Raw genomic sequence first — 22,682 nt, 5'->3', positions numbered from 1 at the left:
TGCAGAGCCCCTCCCACATACTTAAAGGTTCAATATTATCTATCACTCTGTCCCTTGAGACATACTTCCATGCAGACTTACACACACACACACACAAACACACACACACACACACACACACACATATACACATAAGGCCTGCCTGCATTTGCCCCGTTTGTGTCTGCTTACTTTTCTCTCACAGGTAGAGCTAGTCCTCAGCACATGCTGAGGACATGGGACTGCTCTCAGCTTTCTGAAGAACTCTCCAGACACTAGAGAGAGACAGTACCAGTCTGAACTGCAGAACCCAAAAAATAAACAGGGAAGGTTTCAGATAAGCCAATAGATAGTGGTCAGCGAAAGAACACTCCCAACTTAAATCAGGACATCATGACTTCAACAGCAACCTCCCAAATTGATGGATACACCAATTCATCAGAAACACAGGAAAATGAATTTAAAGCTATGTGTACCCTATTATTTGAGGCCCATAAAGAGGAAACAAACAACTCTCTTAGAACAATAACCATGCAAATTCAGTCAGTTAAAGAGGAAATGAACAAATCTTTCAAAGACTTGGCCAGTCAATTGGAGGTAAAGAAAGAAGAAATAGACAAATTTCTTAATGAAACACTGGCAAACATAGCCAAAAAAATAGAGACACAAGTAGAGATAAAATTAGTGGCATATAGAAAGGAAATTAACAAAATAATAGAGACCATCATAGAGAGTCAGGAATCAACATTCAAACAGATGAAAGAAATGGTGCAAGGCATGGAAAAAGAATTAGAATCAATAAAGAAAACACAAACTGAGAAAACCATGGAGCTGGAGGAGAACTTGGAGAAAAGTTCAGGAACCACAGGGGTAAGCATCACCAACAGAATACAAGAGATGGAAGGGAGAATCTATGGAGCTAAAGATACACTCGTAGAAATTGATACTTCTCTCAAAGAAAAAGTAAAATCAGAAAAGTTCAAAACACAAAATATCCAAGAAATCAAGGACACCATGAAAAGATGAAATCTAGCAATAAGAGGAATTTATTGAAAAGAAGACTCCAGGCTCCGAGGTCCAGAAAATATTTTCAAGAAAATCATAGAAGAAAATTTTTCAACTTAAAGAAAGAGATGTCCATAAATATACAGGAGGCCTACAGATCACCAAACAGACTAGACCAGAAAAGCAGAGGTCTTTTTTTTCTCCCTTTTAATCCTAGTCAATTAGGTGTCATCAGGAATGGCTTGTTCTTTATAGAGTAACTTTTATATTTGTGTGCTTTTGGTTTGGGGGCTTTCAAGACAGGATTATGATTAATAGCCTTGAGTGCCCTGGACTTACTGTGTAGACTAGGCTGTCCTCAAATTCACAGAGATCAGCCTGTTTCTGAAATCTCAGGTGCTGGAGTCACAAGGGTCCACACCATTCATGGCTGAACAATGTTCCTTATGCAACACTTATGGGCCCTCTTCCATTAACCAATGATTGAAAAAATTCCCTGTAGGAATGCCTGCATACAAACCAATTTTTTGAATTATTCACTATCATTTTATTTTAAATGTTTTATTCATCATCTTTAATGGTAGAGATTTGTTTTGCTACAATGACTGCTTCATTTAGATATTGGATTTTTATCTGTTCAGACTCTGCTTTTTCCATTTCAATTAATTATACTTTATTCATTTTGTAACAACCCTTGGCCTCCTCCCTCCTACCCTTCCAATCCCACCGTCCCTCCCGCTTCTCCACACATGCCCCTCTCCAAGTCCACTGATAAGGGAGGTCTTCCTCTTCTTCCTTCTGATCCTAGTCTATCAGATCTCATCAGGAGTAGTTGCAATGTCTTCTGCTGTGGCCTGGTGAAGTAGCTCCCCACTCAGAGGCAGGTGATCAAAGAACAGGCCTATCTGTTCATGTCAGAGACAGTCCCTGTTGCCATTACTATGGGACCCACGTGGAAACTGAACTGCCATTTGCAACATCTGTGCAGGGATTCTAGTTTATCTCCATCAATGGTTTTGGTCTGAAAAAAGACCACTGTGCCCAGATTTTTTCGTTCTGTTGTTCTACTTGTGGAGCTCCTTTCTCCTCCAGGTCTTATTATTTCCTACTTCTTTCATGAATTTCCCTGCACTCTGCCCAAAAGTTGGCCATAAAACTAAGAGTCTGCTTTGATATCTGGCATGATAGAGCATGTCACAGGTCCTCTGTAGCAGGCTCCCATACACTTCCCTGTTTTCTCCTTCTTCTGATGTTCATCCTCTTTGCCTTGCTGTATGGGGTTTGAGCATTTACCCCGAGACCTCCTTCTTGATTAGTTTCTTTAGGTGTACAGATTTTAGTAGGTGTGATCTATATTTTATGTCTAATATCCAATTATGTGTCAGTATATACCCTGTGTGTCTTTTTGCTTCTGGGATACCTCACTCAGGATGATCTTTTCCAGATCTCACAGTTTATTACAAATTTTATGATTTCATTGTTTTGTAATGCTAAGTAATATTCCATTCTGTAGATGAACCACAATTTCTCTATCCATTCCTCCGCGGAGTGGCACCTGGGCTGTTTCCAGCTTCTGGGTATTACAAGTCAACCTGCTACAAACATGGAGGAGCTCAGGTCCTTATTGTGTACTTGAGGCTATTTTGGGTATATGCCTAGGAGTGGTGTAGCTGAATTTTGAGGAAACCCTATTCCTAGTTGTTTGGGAAACTGCCAAATTGTTTTCAAGAGTAGTTATACATGTTTACATTCCCACCAGCAGTGGAGAAGGGTTCCTCTTTCTCCACAACCTCCAGCATATTGTTCTCACTTGAGTTTTTGATCTTAGCCATTCTGATGGGTGTAAGGTGAAATCTTAGGGTCATTTTGATTTGCATTTCATTATGACTAAGTAAATTGAATATTTCTCTAACTTTTTCTCTGCCATTTGATATTCCTCCATTGAGAATTCTCTATTTAGCTCCGTACTCCATTTCTTAATTGCATTACTTGATTTCTTGTTCTTTAAATTCTTCAGTTCTTTGTGTATACAGGATATATTAGTCCTCTGTCAGAAATAGGGTTGGTGAACATCTTTTCCCAATCTGTAGGCAGTCGTTTTGTTCTGATGACAGGGTCCTTTGCTTTACAGAAGCTTTTCAGTTTCAGGAGGTCTCATTTATTGATTGCTGTTCTTAGAGTCTGTGCTGTTGGTGTTTAGTTCAGGAAGGTGTCTCCTGTGCCAATGAGTTTAAGGTTCTTCCCCAATTTTTTTTTAAAGTGGTTTAGTGTCTCTGGTTTTATTTTGATGTCTTTGATCCACTTGGACTTTAGTTTTGTGCAGGATGGTAAATATGGATCTATTTGAATTTTTTTATATTGTAGGCATCCAGTTAGAATAGCACCATTTGTTGAAGGTCCTGTTTTTTTTTTTTGTTGTTGTTGTTGTTGTTTTGTTTTGTTTTCCATTGAATGTTTTTGACATCTTTGTCAAATATCAGGTGTCCTTAAGTGTATGGATTTATGTCAGTGTCTTCTATTTGATTCCATTGATCCACCAGTCTGTTTCAATTCCTGTACCACACAGTTTTTAGTATTGTTGCTGTATATTACAGCTTGAGATTAGGGATAGTATTAACCCCTAAAGATCTTTTATTGTAGAGAATTGTTTTAGTAATTTTGGTTTTCTTGTTGTTCCATATGAAGGTGAAAATTTTTCTTTAAAGGCCTGTAAAGAATTGTGTTGGTTATTTGATGGGAACTGCACTGAATCTGTAGATTGCTTTTGGTAAGATGTGCATTTTTACTATATTAATCGTGCTAAGCCCTGAGCATGGGAGAACTTTCCATCTGCTGATATATTCTTCTAATTCTTCCTTCATATACTGAAATTTTTTCATACAAGTCTTTGACTAGCTTTTTAGGTTCACACCAAGGTACTTTTTGTCCTTTGTGGTTATTGTGAACTGTGTTGTTTCCCTAATTTCATTCTCAGCTCTTTTGTCTACTGTATACAGGAGGGGTGCTCATTTTATTTTACTTTTTTTAGTTAGATTTATAACCTGCCACTTTGCTGAATGTGTTAGTCAGCTGTAGGAGATCTTTACTGGAATTTTTGTGGTTACTCAGGTATTCTATCATATCATCTGCAAATAGTGATAGTTTGACATCTTCCTTTCTAATTTGTATCCCCTTGATCTCCTTCAATTGCCATATTGTTCTATCAAGTACTTCCAGAACAATGTTGAAGAGATATGGAGAGAGTGGGCAGCCTTGCCTTGTCCCTGATTTCAGTGGAAATGATTTAATTTTCTCTCCATTGAGTTTGATATTGGCTATAGGCTTGCTGTATAGTAATTGCCTTTACTGTGTTCAGGTATGTGCCTTGTATCCCTGATCTCTCCAAGACTTTAAACATAAATGGATGCTGGATTTTGTCAAATGGCTTTTCAGCATCTAAGGAGACGGTCATGTGGTTTTTTTCTTCAATTTTTTTTTCATGTGGTGGATCACATTGATGGATTTCCGTATATTGAACCACCCCTGCATACCTGGGATGAAACCTACTTGGTCATAGTGGATGGTATCTTTGATGTGTTCATGGGTTCGGTTGTTAAGTATTTTGTTGAATAGTTTGCATCAATGTTCATGAGGGAGATTGGCCTGAAATTATCTTTCTTTGTTGGGTCTTTGTGAGGTTTAGGTACCAAGGTGACTGTGGCTTCATAGAATGAGTTGGGAAGTTTTGCTTCTGTTTCTATTTTGTGGAATAGTTTTAAGAGTACTGGTGTTAGCACTTCTTTGAATGTTTGGGAGAATTCTGCCCTAAAACCATCTGGCCCTGGCCATTTTTTTTGCATGGGTGATTTTGGATGACAGCTTCTATTTCCTTAATATTATATAAATAAATATATATATATATATATATATATTCTTTTTTAGGATGAAAAAAGATTATTTCAGGAAGGCAGCCCATAGCTCCTTTTCTGGCATGAACTCAATGGCATACTCTTTGAACACATCCCCCTGCATGATGCAGCTTTGCAAGGCCACAGAGGGAGACAATGCACCAGCCCTGAAAAGATCTGATAGGGTAAGGTCAGATTTAAGGGGAGGAGAAACTCCCTTATCAGTGGACTAGAGGAAGGGCATAAAAGGAGAAGAGTGAGGGAAGGTGCGTTGGGGAGAGATGAGGATATGGACCACAGCTGGTTTACAGATTGAATAAATCGTATGAAATAATAATAATAATAATAATAATAATAATAATAATGTATTTAGTGTAAAAAACATAGTTTTTGTGACGTGATCAGTCACTGATAGAAATGAGGCTCGACATAGAGCTCAACGGTTAATTGCATTTAATGTTGTATAGAGGACTTGTGTTCAGTTCCCAACTTATCACATTGGCAGCTTACTGCTGTCTGTATTACCAATTCCAGGGAGTCATATACCCATCAGCATCATTGAGTTTCTATACATTTGTGGTATACATAATGATACCCTGATACACAAATAAATAAAAATGAAACTTTAAGGCATAAAAAAAGAATCTCTTTACATAACTAAATATAAGTATAGACCCCAAACCTCCTTGTCTGAGGCAGTTGCCTAAATACTCAAGGCTAAATCTTTTGGCTTTCATAAAACCTTTTTATTTTATTCCAACCTCTCTTTTCTTTACAAAGGCCAAAATCCTAAATCTTGCTGATTCCCACAGTTGGGACTTTTTGTTTTGTTTTGTTTTGTTTTGATTTGTTTTGTTTTGTTTTTTGGCCTGGCTCACTCAATGGAATTATTTCATTTCACAGCTGAGTTTACAAGTTTTTTTTTTCTAGCTCAGAAATTATACTTTTATTCTTTCTTCTCTTGCAAATTGCTTTCCTCATCAATTGTTGATATATTCAGCATGTTTGAATTATGTTTTTTCTCCATATTCAATAAGAAGCTTTCCAGTTCAATGATTAGTACATTTTTTTAAAATTATATTATCTGTCAAACTAAGAACCTATACAAAAGATCTAGCTGGATAAGAAGTTTCACTGTAATGCACTAAATGATCTTTGTTCATGACAAAAACTTTTATTGAAAAACCTAACTCGGCTATATTTTAGTAAACATGAATCACCTGTCTTCTCAGACTCTTTTATTTACTTCTTTCAATAATCTTTAATTTTTGTGAATATTTACTTCTCTACAAGAACTTTGGAGGTAAAGAAAAACAAACAAGCTATAAGTTCCACTTCTTGCTAACCTTGTTAAGTCACTTTTGAACTCTCATGAGATAAGAACATCACTATTTGCAAGTTTGTTATTATGTAGACTTAAAAGAGGATAATCATCATAGTCATTGTAAAGAAATACTGGTGCTTAACTGAAAGAAGTCGTTAACTGATTTGGTTTAGCCGACATAGGATCATGAAAACAAATTTAAAAAATTGTTGAATTCAAGATGATGGAAAGCTACAAATTCAGGGAATCTATTTTTTACCAGGTTTTGCTTGCCTGAATATTTATGTTGTATTTATTTAAGTATATTTATTTAAAATGTGTAGGATAGTGGTACAGCACTTGGCTAACATGTGTGAGCATATGCTTCCACTCCTATCATTGTAAAAACATATTTTGCAGTTCAGTTCAGAGAGTTCATATTAAGGATCATATATATTAAAGATTTTAGAGATTCTTAATCTCAACACTTGGAAGGAAGAGGCCGATAGGACCTTGGAAGTTCAAGGTTATCCTGTTTTACAAGGTGAGTTTCATGACATCCAATGTTATATACATCAAAATATATATATGGATATATGAAATACATGATATTAAATATCAATATATATATGTCAATAAAAACAAAGAAGAAAATAATATTTATCTTTTCATTTTTTTTTACTTTTAAAAATTTATGTATGTTTTTATAAATTAGTTTATTCACTTTGAATCCCAGCTGTAGGCACCTCCCTCCCAAAGACTAGGAAACTTCCCTAGTCTTCTCATAAGGGAGGTCCCCTTCCCCTTCCATCTGAACCTAGCCTATCAGGTCTCATCAGGAGTGGAAGCATTGTTTCCCTCTGTGGCCTGGTAAGACTGATCCTCCCTCAGGGGGAGGTGACCAAAGAGCCAATCTCTGAGTTCATGTCAGAGACAGTCCTTGTTTCTATTACTAGGAAACCCACTTGGATACTGACTTGCCATGGGCTATAGCTGTGCACAGGTTCTGGGTGTTCTAGGGTATCTCAATGCATGGTCCTTGGTTGGCGTATCAGTCTGAGAAAATACATATCTGGCCAGAATTTTGTTATCTGTTGTTCTCCTCATGAAGCTCCTGTACCCTCTAAGACTTCTTATCTCCCCCTAATTTCAAAAGATTCCATGCACTCTGCCTGGATTTGGACCATGACTCAAAATGGAGAGGAATATAAATCAATCCTACTGAACACAGGGACAGGGCAAGGCTGCCCACTCCCTCCATATCTCTAAGAGAGATTACTTGTAGTCAAAGCTAGAGCAATAAGACAACTAAAGGAGATCATTAGGATCCAAATCAGAAAGGGAGAAATCAAAGTATTGCTTTTTGCAGATGATATAACAGTATACATGAGTGACGGCAAATATTTAACTAGGGAGCAACTTCAGCTGATATCACTTTCAGCAATGTGGCTGTATACAAAATTAACTCAAAAAAATCAGTAGCCCTCCCATATAGGAAATTCCAAAGGGCTGAGAAAGAAATTAGGAGGGAAACACCCTTTAAAATAGCCACTAATAACATGAAGTAGCTTGGGTGACCCTAATCAAGCTTGTGAAAGACTGGTATGAGAAAAACTTCAAGTATCTGAAGAAAGAAACTGAGGAAGATATCCGAAGATGGAAAGAATTCCCATGCTCATGCATCCGTAGGATTAAGAAGGGAAAATGGCCATCCTACCAAGAGCAATGTAGAGATTCAATGTAATTCCCATCATGTCTTTGGTCATCAGGGAAATGTTAATCAAATCAGCCCTGAGATTTCACCTAACAACCATCAGAATGGCTAAGATCAAAAATTCAATTGACAACACATGCTGGAGAAGATTGGAGTTAGGGGAAACCTACTCCACTACTAGTGGGAATGCAAACTTTTACAACCACTTTGGAAATTAATCTGGCATGTTTTCAGACAATTAGGAGTATCTTTTCTTCAAGATCCCGGTATGACACACATAGACATATATCCAGAAGATGCTCAAGTATACAAAATGGACATTTGCCAAACCATGTTTGTAGCAGGTCTATTCTTAAGAGCCAGGAAACAACCCAGATGCCCCTCAGTGGAGAAATGGATACAGAAATTGTGGTACATATTCACCATGGAATATTATTCCGCAGTCAAAAACAAGGAATCATGAAATTTGCAGGTAAATGGTGGGAACTGGAAAAGATCATTCTGAGGGAGGCATCCCAGTATCAGAAAGAAACATGTGGCGTATACTCACTCATAAGTGGTATTAGACATAAAATATTGGATAAACATACTAAAATCTCTACACCTAAAGAAACTAATCAAGAAAGAACACTCTGGCTGAGTTGTTCAATCCACATTCAAAATGTAAAAGAGGATGGACATCAGAAAAGGGAGAAATAAGGGAACAAGTGAGTAACCTTCCACAGACGAGCCCTACACTGCAAGGTATCAGAGCAGATTCTGAGATTTAGAGCCAGACTTTTGGCCTAGTGCAGGGAATTTTATGAAAAAAAAGGGGGATATAGTAAGACCTGGAGGGGAAAGGAACTTCACAAGGAGAGCAACAGAAGCAAAAACTCTGGGCACTGGGGTCTTTTCTGAGACTGATACTCCAACCAAAGACCATTTATAGAGGTAACCTAGAACCCTGAACAGATGTAGCCCATGGAATGTCAGGGTCCAAGTTGGTTCCATAGTAATGGGGACAAGGACTGTAACTGATTGGCCTGCTCTTTGATCACCTCTCCCTGAGGGGTCTGCAGCCTTGCAAGGCCACAAGGAAGAAGAAGCAGCCACTCCAGATAGGTCCTGATAGACTAGGAATAGAAGGAAGGACAGGAGGACCTCCCCTGTTGGTGGCCTTGGTGGGACATGGGTGGAGATGGGGGAAGGAGAGTGGGATTGGGAGGGGAGGAGAGACAGAGCTATAGAAGGGATAAAAGGTGAATAAATTGTAATTGATAAAATGAAAAACACCAATACAATTGTTTACAGACCTTGAAAGAACAATTGTCAATTTAATATGGAAAACAAAGACACTCAGAATTGCTAAGACAATCCTGTACAGCAACAGATCATCAGAAGATATCTCCATCCCTGAGCTCAAACTGGACTACAGAGAAATAGTTATAAAAACTGCATGGTACTGGCATAGAAACACGATGGTGGATCAATGAATGTGAATAGAAAACCCAGAAATAAACCCATACACCTATGCCTTTTTCATTTTTGTCAAATAAGCCAAAACGATACAGTGTACAAAAGACAGCATCTTCAACAAATGGTGCAGGTCTTACTGGATTTCTACCTATGAAAAAATGCAAATGCATCAATATTTATCACCCTGCATGAAAGTCAAGTCCAAGTGGAACAAAGACCTGAATATTTTTATCTTAAAATTAGTAAAAGAATAGTGTTTGCCCAAATTAGTCAAAGTTCTTTTCTAGAAAATTATTTTTCTAATTCATTATTCCCTTCTACATATTGTTGCTATATATATATTAGTAAATGAAGGGAATAAAATCTTTACTATCATTTTAATATCATTTCATGTTAGAAAAATAAAAGTTAATGATTATGTTACAAATAAACATTCTAATCTTTTATTGATATAGCACATCTGGATTTCTACTGGAAAAGTGAAAAGAATTTTTTGGATTATTTCACTTGTTTATAACTGGTTCACATTCATATTGCTCTGTTTCTTAAATGGTTTTATCTCTATTAATGGGCAAAGCTGTTGTGAAACATTCTAGAATATCTGTGCAAATACAAATGAAAGGAATTGTAGTCAAAAGATTGGAAGAAAAAGGTTGCAGATTTTTCATCTCTCTTGGAGCTTTAAATCTGCTTATTTCAGAGTATTCTAACTGGAGGTATCAAAGACCATGAGTAACAGTCATGGTCTTGGAGACAATGATCTCCCTCACGGTTGAAAATCTGGCAAACCACAATTCATGCTGCACCCTGAGGCATATCTTTGAGCATGATGGGCCTGATAGTGATGTAAACATCCCCCAAATCCATTGACTAATAGTCCATATTGGTTTCCTTAATCTATTTCCACAACAAACGTGATGCCAAGGATGCCCAGGGTCCACTACATGGGATTTTACTAGATGGACATGAACTAAAATTAGAGATGGTTTACAAAATGGATCCACAGTACTCTCAAACTGACTGTAGCAAGGGAGGCCAAAAACATTATGAGGAAGACAATCATAAATTCCGTCGTCAAGTTGACACAAGCATTCTTGCCCCACCACTGGTATCAAACCATAGATCATACCAGATCTTCTCCAGGCCACTCACAATCCCTGGCTCAGTCTCAATATCGCTTTCAAAGGAGATCATCAACAAACAAATGATCCAAGACCATGTTCTCAGCATCCAGGCAATAGCTGGTATCATGAGACAGGTCTGGTCTAAGTTTCAGGAATCTTCCTGTATCAAGCATGAAGAAATCTAAATCTAAATATTCAGGCAAGAATGCACCCAAGTGTCATTCAGGAGAAGGTAGGAACAGAGAGTTTCAATACTCCTCAGCACATAGCCTGAGTATTGGGAAAGATGAGGGTCAAGAGAAAAACCACTTACTGAGTTGAGAGAGATTTTGAAAAAAACAGTGGAAGTAGGAAAATTGATACATTGTATAGTATTTTATTGTCAACCTTTTAGAGTTTTAACCTAAATTTACTATTACACTTATTGTGTTATTTGAATATTATGATTACATATAAAGTATTGAAATACTTAATTTTTTTCCTTTGTAAATTTTTGAAATAAAACATAATCATGTTTAGAATATTTATCTATTTATTAAGTTAATAGAGTATTAGCACCAAATCCTCCTATGACAATATGTACTCTGATTTGTTATCTAAAACTTGGTAATTAGACATACTTCTTTATAGTCCTCATCCTTTCAAGTTAAAAGCTATATATTTATTTGGTATGAATGATAACTAAATCCTTCAATTGTATAATGATATTAGAATTGTTTTATAATATTGATTAAGCAGCATTGTAAAATTTAAATGTTTTGTGTATGTATCAAGAACATTGGTACAGTAGCTGAGAAATTGTACTTAGTTATTATTGTGGTGTTTACAGTACAGATAAACTGACTAGTTTACAGCTTGAAAAGACTCTTATGCAATGCATTTGCTTAAACTAGTTCTAGTGTCTATTACTTTCCTTTTTAACTGTATGGTTAGTACTACAAAATCCCTGGGTCATAAATTATGTTCAATTCCTCACTTTTTAAAAAAAGAAAATAGAGTTATTATATAATATATTCTGATCGTAGTTTCTCCTTTTACAACTTCTCTAAGATGTTCCGGACCACTTAAACCCACACACTCAAACACTTCCTTTCTGTCTATCATAAGTAAGCAGTTAACCGTATAAGAAAACAACAACATAAACATAATAAGAAACACAGGAACAGATAAAAACAAAACAATACTAATAGAAACCTCAAAGAAAGACATAAAAGAAACACAGCTATCACAGAAACATTTTTACTTACACAGAAATTCCATAAAAACAGAAAATAATCGGCTATAACATATAAACAATAACATGTAAGGTTAAAATAATTCAAACAAGGCATTATGAGATAATAAACCTCCAAAAATACATTGATCATTTATGTTTGCTATTTACTTCTAGGCATGGGGCCTGACATTAAGTATTGTTGGTAAAACTAGCTAGACAGCATTGGAGAAAACTCACTTTCCCTTGGAAGGGATTAACAATCAGAGATTGTTTCTGCATTAAGTGTGAGGCTTATGTCCATATCTCCACTTTGCCGTGGAAACCCAACTGCCTCAGACCCATGCACAGTACCTTCCAGTACACTGAACACTAGTCAGTAGAGATGAAGGTTCTCAGTTGCCACCAGCTCAACTTCTCCATGTTCAGTGACATATGTAGGCTTTTTCTTCAGCAATGCAGCTATGCAGCCTTACTATCCATTTCTGGAGAGCAATGGATATTGCCAGAGACAGACTGAGTTACCTGAGTTCTTCTTTGGGACATTTTGGTATGAACTCAATTAGACATAACACATTCCTGGTGCTGAAGGTTTCATTTGGTGGCAAGATATAGCTAGTGGAGATATGTCTCCCCGATTATTTGGTGATTGCATTTTGATTCCTGTCATATATGTATGTATTTTATAAAACAGTTCTACATAAACCCTCAATTCACCCTTGGTATTAGCTATCTCTTCTCATACTCCCAGCCTTAACCATTCTTTGTTCCATTTTCCATTTAATCCTCCAGGGAGAGTTTCTCCATCTGTCTTTCTATAAATCTGGAATGCATCCAAGCTGATTATGGTACATAATCTTTCTATATGCTACTGGAATTAGGGCTGAAATATTTTTAATGAGATTTTTTTTTAATATATGTTCTTAACAGAAATTGCTCTATACTCTTCCCTGTTGGGTCTTGGTGTGGATTAGGTATTGAGGTGTGTCCTTGTGAAAAATAATTTCACTTTGTATTTTTTCTTTCTATATTGCAGAATAATTAGAGGTATCAGCAATGATATTTATATGAAAGATTGTAATCGTCTGTGTTAAATCTAATTTTCTCTAACCTTTTTTGTTTGAATGATTTAATTAGTGCCTCTATTTCACTAGTTCTAATATAATTACTTATCCAGTTTTGATTTAAATTTAGTAGGCTGCATATAAGTTTATCTGTTTATTTCTGGTTTTCTATTTTCTTGGAGCACAGACTTTTAAAATATATCCTTACAATTCTCTGGGTTTTTTTGTTGTTGTTGTTGTTTTTGTTGTTGTGTGTTTTTCCTCCCATGTATAATCTGTAATTCTATTAATTTGGATATCCTCTCTATATGTTAGTGTTAATTTGGCTAAGTATCAGTCTTACCTATTTTCTTTACATTGTTTTCTTTCATTCTGTTTTATTGATGTCATAATCAATTTTGATTGTTTCTTGCTTCCTAATCCTTTGTAACTTCGTTTTTCTTTTCATTGTATTGCATTAAAGTATGTCATTAAGCTGCTCATATGTGATCTCTCCAGTTTTTATATGTAAATAGTTGGTGCTTTGCATTTGACTCTAAAACTGACTTCCTGTGTCTTATCTATTTGGGTAAATAGTATTTTCACTTGATTTCAATTTTTTTTTAAAAATGGTTTTAGTTTTTAATTTCCTTCTTAATTTCTATCTTGAATCAATTTTCTGTCAGTAGTGACTTGCTCACTTTTAACATGTTTTTAAACTACTATTGTTCTTGTTTTCATGTAGTTTTAATCTGTGCTGGTCATGTAGGGTATAGGGTGTGATTTAAATTTTTTCCTTACTGTTGAGACTTGCTTTATTTTCAAGACTTTGGTCAATTTTGGAAGAAATTCTATGAGCTATTGAAAAGAAAGTATATTCTGAGTTTGGGTTAAATCTTCTCTAAAAGTCTGCTAAGCTTATATACATGTGAAATCTTTTAGCTACAGCTTTTCTCGGGTTAGTTTTTGTCTGGATCACCTGTAAATTACTGAGAGTGAGGTCCTGAAGCCTCCCACTACCACTGTGTGGAGGTCAATATACTTTTCTATCTGTAATAGTATTTCTTTTATGAAGACAGTTACTTTTGTGCTTGATATATGAATGCTTAAAACAGCAATAGCTTTTTGGCAGATTTTTTTTTTCAACTTTGCTGACTATGTAGTGTTCCCTGTCTGTTCTGATTAGTTTTTAGTCTATTTTGTTTTGTTTTTTGTCAGATATTAAAACTGTTACACCTGCTTGGTTATTGTCTCCATTTGCTTTCAACATGCTTTTTCTTTCTTTTATCCCGAGGTAAAGTTTATTTTTGACTTTCAGATCTTGTTCTTAGATATCACAGAATGATGCATCCTGCTTTTTTCTTTGATTCTTTGTTAATTATACTTTATTCACTTTGTATCCCCCTGTTTTTGCCTCTGTCCTCCAGTCCCAATTTCTCCCTTCCTCTCCCCTCTGCACAAATGCCACTCCCCAAGTCCACTGATAGGGGAGGACTTATTTTCCTTCCTTCTTTTCCTAGTCAGTTAGGCCACATTAGGAGTAGCTTCATTGTCTTCTTCTATTGCCTGGTAATGCTGCTTCACCCTTCCGGAGTCCAGGGGTTAATGAAAGAGCAGGCCAAACAGTTCATGGAGAATATGTTTCAGGCCCTCTATTTTCTAGAACCTACATTGAGAAATCAGGCTTTATTTAATGGCTCTGTCTTCATGATTTATCTTATAGGTCCCATTTTTCTTTTCAAATTTCATAATTTTTTTTCCTTTCCTTGGCTGCCAATTTCGTGATTTACTGGTTTTTAATTACTGAATAGTATTCCAGTGTGTAAATTTTCCACAATTTCTGCATTCATTCCTCAGTTTATGGACATCTGGGTTGTTTCCAGATTCTGACAATTACGAATAAAGATGCTAGGAACGTCGTAGAACAATTGTCCTTGTTGTGTGCTTGAATATATTTTGGATATATGTCAAGGAGTAGAATGGCTGGATCTTGAGGAGGCACTATTCCTAATTGTCTGAGATAGATCCAAATTGATTTCTAAAGTGCATGTACATTTTTCATTCCCACTAGCAATGAAGGAGGTCTCCCTTTTCTCCACATTAACTCCAGCATGTTTTGTCACTGGACTTTTTGATCTGAGCCATACTGACAGGTGTAAGATCACCCTGAGTGAGGTATCCCCAAAGCAGAAAGACATACTTGATATATAACTTAGTTATTTGTGGACAATAGACATAAGATATAGGATAAACATACATAATAGGTATATCAAAGGTAGCTAAGCATGAAGGAGGACCCTGAGTTATATGAGCAAGCCTCACTCAGACAGCCAATTTGGAAGAGTGAACAGCCAATTGGGAAGAGCCAACAGGGAAGAGCACAGGAGCCTACAACAGAGAGCCACTGATAGATTCTACCCAGCAGGGTACAGAGCAGATGCTGAGACTCACAGACATAATATGGGTAGAGTGGAGGGTACCTTATAAAACAAGGAGGAGATAGAAAGACGTAGAGGGGACAGGAGCTCATCAAGGAGAGCAACAGAAACAAAAAAAATCTGTGCAACGGGTCTATTCTTAGATGAATGTTCCAACCAAGAAATTTGCTTGGAGATAACTTAGAATTCAAGCAGGGATGTACCCCATGGCATCTCGGGTCACAAAGGAAGAAAATGTAGCTTGTTTTGATGAGACATGATAGGGTAGGATCAGATGGAAATGGAGGAAGACCTCCCCTATCAGTGGACTTAGGGAGGGGCATGGGAGAAGAGGAGGGATGGAGGAAGGCTGGGATTGGGAAGGGTTGTGGCAGGGGTATATAGCTGGGATACAAAGGAAGTAAACTGTAATTAATTATAAAGTAATTTTAAAATTAATATAAACAATATATATTAAAACAAGTAAATGGAGATTGTAACACTAACATGTTATAAAATTCTAGGATGTATATTGGTATTGCAAATAAGTATTATTTTTTTCAAGTCATCCTGTTTGAATCAAGACATATGCAACCAGATTAGTAATGTCATAATTAAAATAAAATTTCAACCTTTCCCCACTTCCATTTCCTCCCTCCAACCTTCCCCCTTTCTTCCTGCCTTTATATCTTCTAAAATTCATGACTTTATTAAATTCATATTTATTGTTACATGTACATGTAAAAAGATAAATATAGTCATACAACACACTAAATTTAAGTCCTGTTGCTTTGTGAATATGATTCCAGTAGAGAACACTTGGTATTGGATTACTAACTTGTGGTGTCTTTTGGGGGTAGTAGAATGTCCTCTACCAGCAGTTATTAATTGCCTTTAGTTCTGTGTTTATTGATGAGTCACTCATCCCACATCAACAAGTGTATTAATGTCCTTTTTTGGTTTTGTTCTTTGTTTTGTAAAAGTATTGCTAAAACAAAAAGAGAAAGAAAAAATGAAAAAGTATTGTTATCATCACCACACTTCCAAAATTTCCCATCCTCCATGCACCCTGAAAAGTCCAGGGAGAACTTATCACTTCTATCTAAAATATACATCATATGTTTTAAGCATGCCTGTCACATTTTAGAGTTCTGGTTAAGTATTTACTATATTCATGAAAAATAAAATAAAAAAAAAAGAAAAATAAAAACAGGAAACGAAATCTCTAACATAAATCCTGTACTAAGGAGCTGTGATACAGAGCTATTCATTCATTCATTCACTTATTTGCTATTATAAACTGTGTTGTGCTGGGGAATAGAAACTTAACTTGAATTTCATGCTTAGACACACAATAGGCTCTACCACTGTGCTATGCCATTTCTGCAGCTCCCAAGTAGAATTTTGAAATAGTTAAAAATCTTTTTCACTGTTGCTCTCCTTGTGGAGACCCTGTCCTCTCCAGCTCTTACTATTTCCCAGTTCTTACCTAAAATTCCATTCCCTCTGCCCAACAGTTGCCCATCAGGCTCAGCATCTGCTTTGATATTCTGAAGGGCAGAGGCTTTCAGAGGCCCTCTGTGGTAGGTTCCTAGGTTGTTTCCTGTTTTCTTCTTCTTCTGATGTCCATCCTCTTTGCCTTTCCAGATGGGGATTGGACATTTTAGTTAGGGTCCTCTCTCTTGCTTAGTTTCTTTAGATGCACAGGTTTTAGTGGGTTTGTCCTATGTTGTATGTCTATATGAGTGAGTATATACCATGTGTGTCTTTTTGCTTCTGGGACAACTCACTCAGGATGATCCTTTCCAGATCCCACCATTTACCTGCAAATTTCATGATTTCCTTATTTTTCATTGGTGAGTAATATTCCATTGTGTAGATGTACCACAATTTCTGCTTCCATTCTTCAGGTGAGGGGATCTGGGTTGTTTCAAACTTCTGGCTATTACAAATAAAGCTCCTACAAACATAGTTGAGCAAATGTCCTTTTTGTGTACTTGAGCCTCTTTTGGATATATGCCCAGTAGTGGTATGGCTGGATCTTGCGGAAGTGCCATTCCTAGTTGTCTGAGAAAACGCCAGATTGATTTCCAGACTGGTTGTACAGGTTTACATTCCCACCAGCAGTGCAGAAGGGTTCCCCTTTCTCCACAACCTCTCCAGCATGTGTTGTCACTTGAGTTTTTGATCTTGGCCATTCTCATGGGTGTAAGGTAAAATCTCAGGGTTGTTTTGATTTGCATTTCCCCAATGGCTAGTGAGGTTGAGCATTTCTTTAAGTGCTTCTCTGCCATTCGGTATTCCTCTACAGAGAATTCTCTGTTTAGCTCTGTTCCCCATTTTTTAAGTGGATTACTTGGTGTGTTGCTTTTCAGCTTCTTTAGTTCTTTATATATACTGGATATGAGTCCTCTGTCAGATAAAGGGTTGGTGAAGATTCTTTCCCAATCTGAAGGAGGTCGCTTTGTTTTGATGACGGTGTCCTTTGCTTTACAGAAGCTTTTCAGTTTCATGAGGTCCCATTTATTGATTGTTGCTCTTAGAGCCTGTGCTGTTGGTGTTCTGTTCAGGAAGTTTTCCCCTGTACCAATGAGTTCTAGGGTATTTCCCACTTTTTGTTTAACCGATTTAATGTGTCTGGTTTTATGTTGAGGTCTTTGATCCACTTGGACTTCAGTTTTGTGCAGGGTGACAAGTATGGATCTATTTTCATTTTTCTACATGTAGACATCCAGTTAGACCAGCACCATTTGTTGAAGATGCTGTCTTTTTTCCATTATATGGTTTTGGCGTCTTTGTCAAAGATCAGGTGTCCATAAGTGTGTGGGTTTATTTCTGGGTCCTCTGTTAGGTTCCATTGATCCAACATTCTGTTTCTATGCCAGTACCATGCAGTTTTTAAAACTGTTGCTCTATAGTACAACTTAAGATCAGGGATGGAAATACCTCCAGAAGATCTTTTATTGTAGAGGATTGTTTTAGCAATTCTGGGTTTCTTGTTATTCCATATGAAGATGAGAATTTTTCTTTCCAGGTCTGTAAAGAATTGTGTTGGTAATTTGATTGGCATTGCATTGAATCTGTAGATTGCTTTTGGTAAGATGGCCATTTTTACTATGTTAATCTTGCCAAGCCATGAACATGGGAGATCTTTCCATCTTCTCATATCTTCTTCTAATTCTTTCTTCAGAGATTTGAAATTTTTTTTCATACAAGTCTTTGACTTCCTTGGTTAGGGTTACTCCGAGGTACTTTATGTCCTTTGTGGCTATTGTAAAGGGTGTTGTTTCCCTAATTTCTTTCTCAGCCCTTTTGTCTTTTGTATACAGGAGGCCTACTGATTTTTTTGAGTTAATTTTGTATCCGGCCACTTTTCTGAAGGTGTTTATCAGCTGTAGGAGTTCCCTGGTAGAGTTTTTGGGGTCACTCTCATATACTATCATATCATCTGCAAATAGTGATAATTTGACTTCTTCCTTTCCAATTTGTATCCCCTTGATCTCCTTCAACTGTCTTATTGCTCTGGCAAGGACTTCCAGCACTATGTTGAAGAGATATGGAGAGAGTAAGCAGCCTTGTCTTGTCCCTGATTTCAGTGGGATTGATTTAAGTTTCTCTCCATTCAGTTTGATGTTGGCTATAGGCTTGCTGTATATTGCCTTTACTATGTTTAGATATGTGCCTTGTATCCCTGATCTCTTCAGTACTTTGAAAATGAATGAATGTTGGATTTTGTCAAATGCTTTTTCAGCATCTAGGGAGATTATCATGTGTTTTTTTTCTGTCAGTTTGTTAATATGGTGGATCACATTGATGGATTTCCGTATATTGAACCACCCCTGCATACCTGGGATGAAGCCTACTTGGTCATAGTGGATAATATCTTTGATGTGTTCTTGGATTCGGTTTGCAAGTATTTTATTAGGTATTTTTGCATCAATGTTCATAAGGGAGATTGGCCGGAAATTCTCTTTCTTTGTTGAGTCTTTGTGAGGTTTAGGTACCAAGGTGACTGTGGCTTCATAGAATGAATTTGGTAATATTCCTTCTGTTTCTATTTTGTGGAATAGTTTGAAGAGAATTGGTGTTAGCTCTTCTTTGAAGGTCTGGTAGAATTCTGCGCTGAAGCCATCTGGTCCTGGGCTTTTTTTGGATGGGAGACTTTTGATGACCTCCTCTATTTCTTTGGGGGATATAGGTCTATTTAGTTGATTTACCTGGTCCTGGTTCAGCTTTGGTAAGTCAAATCGATCAAGAAAATTGTCCATTTCAAATTTTGTGGCATATAGACTTTTGAAGTAAGTCCTAATGATTGTTTGGATTTCCTCAGTGTCTGTAGTTATATTCCCCTTTTCATTTCTGATTTTGTTGATTTGGGTGGTGTCTCTCTGCCTTTTAGTTAGCCTGGCTAAGGGTTTGTCGATCTTGTTGATTTTTTCAAAGAACCAGCTCTTGGTTTCATTGATTCTTTGAATTGTTTTATTTGTTTCCAATTGATTGATTTCAGCCCCGAGTTTGATTATTTCCAGCCGTCTACTCCTTCTTGGTGTGTCTGCTTCTTCTTTTTCTAGGGTTTTTAAGTGAGCCATTAGGGTGTTTGAATGAGCTGTCTCGAATTTCTTCTTGAAGGCACTTAGTGCTATGACCTTTCCTCTTATCACTGCTTTCATTGTGTCCCACAAGTTTGGGTATGGTGTGTCTTCATTTTCATTGGTTTCTAGAAAGATTTTAATTTCTTTCTTTATTTCTTCCCTGACCGAGCTGTCATTTAGTAACAAGTTGTTCAGTTTCCATGTGTGTGTAGGCCTTTTGTTATTTCTGTTTTTGTTGAGGTCCAGCTTTATTCCATGGTGATCAGAAAAGATACATGGGATTATTTCAATCTTCTTGTATCTGTTGAGGCTTGCTTTGTGACCCACTATATGGTCTATTTTGGAGAAGGTTCCATGAGGTGCTGAGAAGAATGTATATTCTTTTGTGTTTGTGTGTAGAGTTCTGTAAATGTCTGTTAGTTCCATTTGATTCATGACCTCTGTCAGAGACATTGTTTCTTTGTTTAATTTCTGTTTTGTTGACCTGTCCTTTGTTGAGAGTGGGGTGTTGAAGTCTCCCACTATTAATGTGTGGGGATCTATATGTGCTTTAAATTTTATCAATGTTTCTTTCACAAATGTGGGTGCCCTTGTATTTGGGGCATATATGTTCAGGATTGTGATGTCTTCCTGGTGGAATTTTCCCTTGATGAGTATGAAGTGTCCTTCCCCATCTCTTTTGATTAATTTTGGTTGAAAGTCTATTTTATCAGATATTAGAATGGCTACTCCTGCTTGCTTCTTGGGTCCGTTTGCTTGGGAAGTCGTCTTCCAACCCTTTACCCTCAGGTAATGTCTATCTTTGTGTCTTAGGTGTGTTTCTTGTATGCAACAGATTGCTGGGTTTTGTTTACGTATCCATTCTGTTAATCTGTGTCTTTTTATTGGAGAGTTGAGGCCATTGATGTTGAGAGAGATTAATGACAAGTGGCTGTTAGATCTCTTGATTTTGATGTTGGCTGCGGTCATACGGTTGTGTGCTTGGTTGCTTTTTGTTTTACTGTAGTGGGGTTATTTATTTCCTGTGTTTTCTTGAATGTAGCTAGCTTTCTTGGGTTGTATTTTCCCTTCCAGTGTCTTCTGTAATGCTGGATTTGTACGTAGGTATTTTTGAAATTTGTTTTTGTCATTGAATATCTTGCTTTCTCCATCTATGAGGACTGAGAGTTTTGCAGGATATAGTAGCCTGGGCTGACATCTGTGTTCTCTTAGGGTCTGCATGATATCCGTCCAGGCTCTTCTGCCTTTCATAGTCTCTGTTGAAAAGTCAGGTGTGATTCTAATGGGTTTGCCATTATATGTTACTTGGCATTTTTCCCCTGCAGCTTTTAGTATTTTTTCTTTGTTCTGTATTCTTACTGTTTTGATTACTATGTAGCAGGAGGAATTTCTTTTCTGGTCAAATTTGTTGGGTGTTCTGTAGTCCTCATGTATTCTAATTGGCCTCTCCTTTAGCTTGGGGAAATTTTCTTCAATGATTTTGTTGAAAATATTTTCTGGGCCTTGGAGAAGGGAGTCTTCTTTTTCCTCTATACCTATTATTCTTCGGTTTTGTCTTTTCATATTGTCTTGGATTTCTTGGACGGTCTGTGTCAGGAATTTTTCGGATTTAACATTTTCTTTGACAGATACATCGATTTCTTCCATTATATCTTCTACAGCTGAGATTCTTTTTTCCATATCTTGTAGTCTGTTGGTTATGCTTACCTCTGTAGTTCCTGTTTTCTTCCCTAGATTCTTCCTTTCCATTATTTCCTCCGTTTTTGTTTTCTTTAATTTTTCCAATTCTATCTTCAGGTCTTGAGTTGTTTTGTTTACTTCCTTCACCTATCTGATTGTACTTTCCTGTTTTTCTTTTAGTTCCCTCAACTCTGTTTCTTTTTATTTCATTCAGTGCTTTAAGCATTTCCTTTCTAAAGGCCATAAACTGTTTGGCTGCAGCTTCCTCTATTTCTTTACAGTTTATCTTCCTCTATGTGTTTACGAATCTTATTTGTTTCCTCTGTTATCATCTTCATGAGCATACTTGTTAGGTCATCTTCTTGGATTTCAGTTATGCTGGGGTGTCCAGGGCTACTTGCCCCCGGGTAACTGGGTTCTGGAGATGCCATATTGCTCAGTCTTTTGTTGCTTGAGCTTTTACACTGGCCTCTACCCATTGTGCTATCTTAGGTGTTTGGGGTTATTTTCTGGTGGTTCCTGGGGATCCTGTGCTGGAGAGAATCCCCTTTGCAGAAAGCTGGTTTTTCCTGAAGGGTGTCTTCTCAGCTTTTTGGGTATAGTCCCTGGATGGCTGGTGTTTTTTCAGGAGTTGCTCACCTTAGGGATATAGACCTGAGTGGTAACTGTGGTCTTTGTTAGTCGAGAGGGTTCTCCTCTCACCCAGGGAAGTCCTGAGGGCAGCTGCCCTGTTTCTGGGTTTCTTGTTGTAAATTTAATGATCAGCTGCTGTGACCCAGTTGGACATCAGGCGCGCATCAACTGTTTGTGCCTGTGTCTGGAGCAAAGCTGAGTGCTGGCGCCTCGGCCCCACTAGTCTGCTAGACTTTTTCTAGGAAAGGATTGGGTGATTTAGGTCAGTACAGTTTCCTTCCTTCCCTGTGGATTCTCTGGAGACACGGACTCCCAGTGTCTTATTTTGCCCTGGTGCACACTGCTCAGTGTCTGCCAGCTGACTGGCCACAGAAACTGCCTGTGCCTGGAGCACAGCTGTGTGATGGCAGCTCAGTCTCTGCCAGCTGTCTGGTGTGCAGAAACTGCCTGTGTCTGCTTTTGCGCCTTTGGGAACCTGGGTGCCTCCCTAAGCTGGGTAATTTTCCTGGGACCTTTTCAGGTTCGGGGTGTTGGCTGAGTGCTCTGAGATCAGACCAGCCGTTTCCCTCCCTGTGTGTTTGCACTGGACAGGACAGTGAAACTCATTTGCTGGTGCCCTGGTGCCCACATTTCT

This window comes from Meriones unguiculatus (genome assembly GCF_030254825.1).
Source record: "Meriones unguiculatus strain TT.TT164.6M chromosome X unlocalized genomic scaffold, Bangor_MerUng_6.1 ChrX_unordered_Scaffold_31, whole genome shotgun sequence".
NCBI classification, from domain to species: domain Eukaryota; kingdom Metazoa; phylum Chordata; class Mammalia; order Rodentia; family Muridae; genus Meriones; species Meriones unguiculatus.
Note: the sequence above shows the minus strand (reverse complement) of the source record.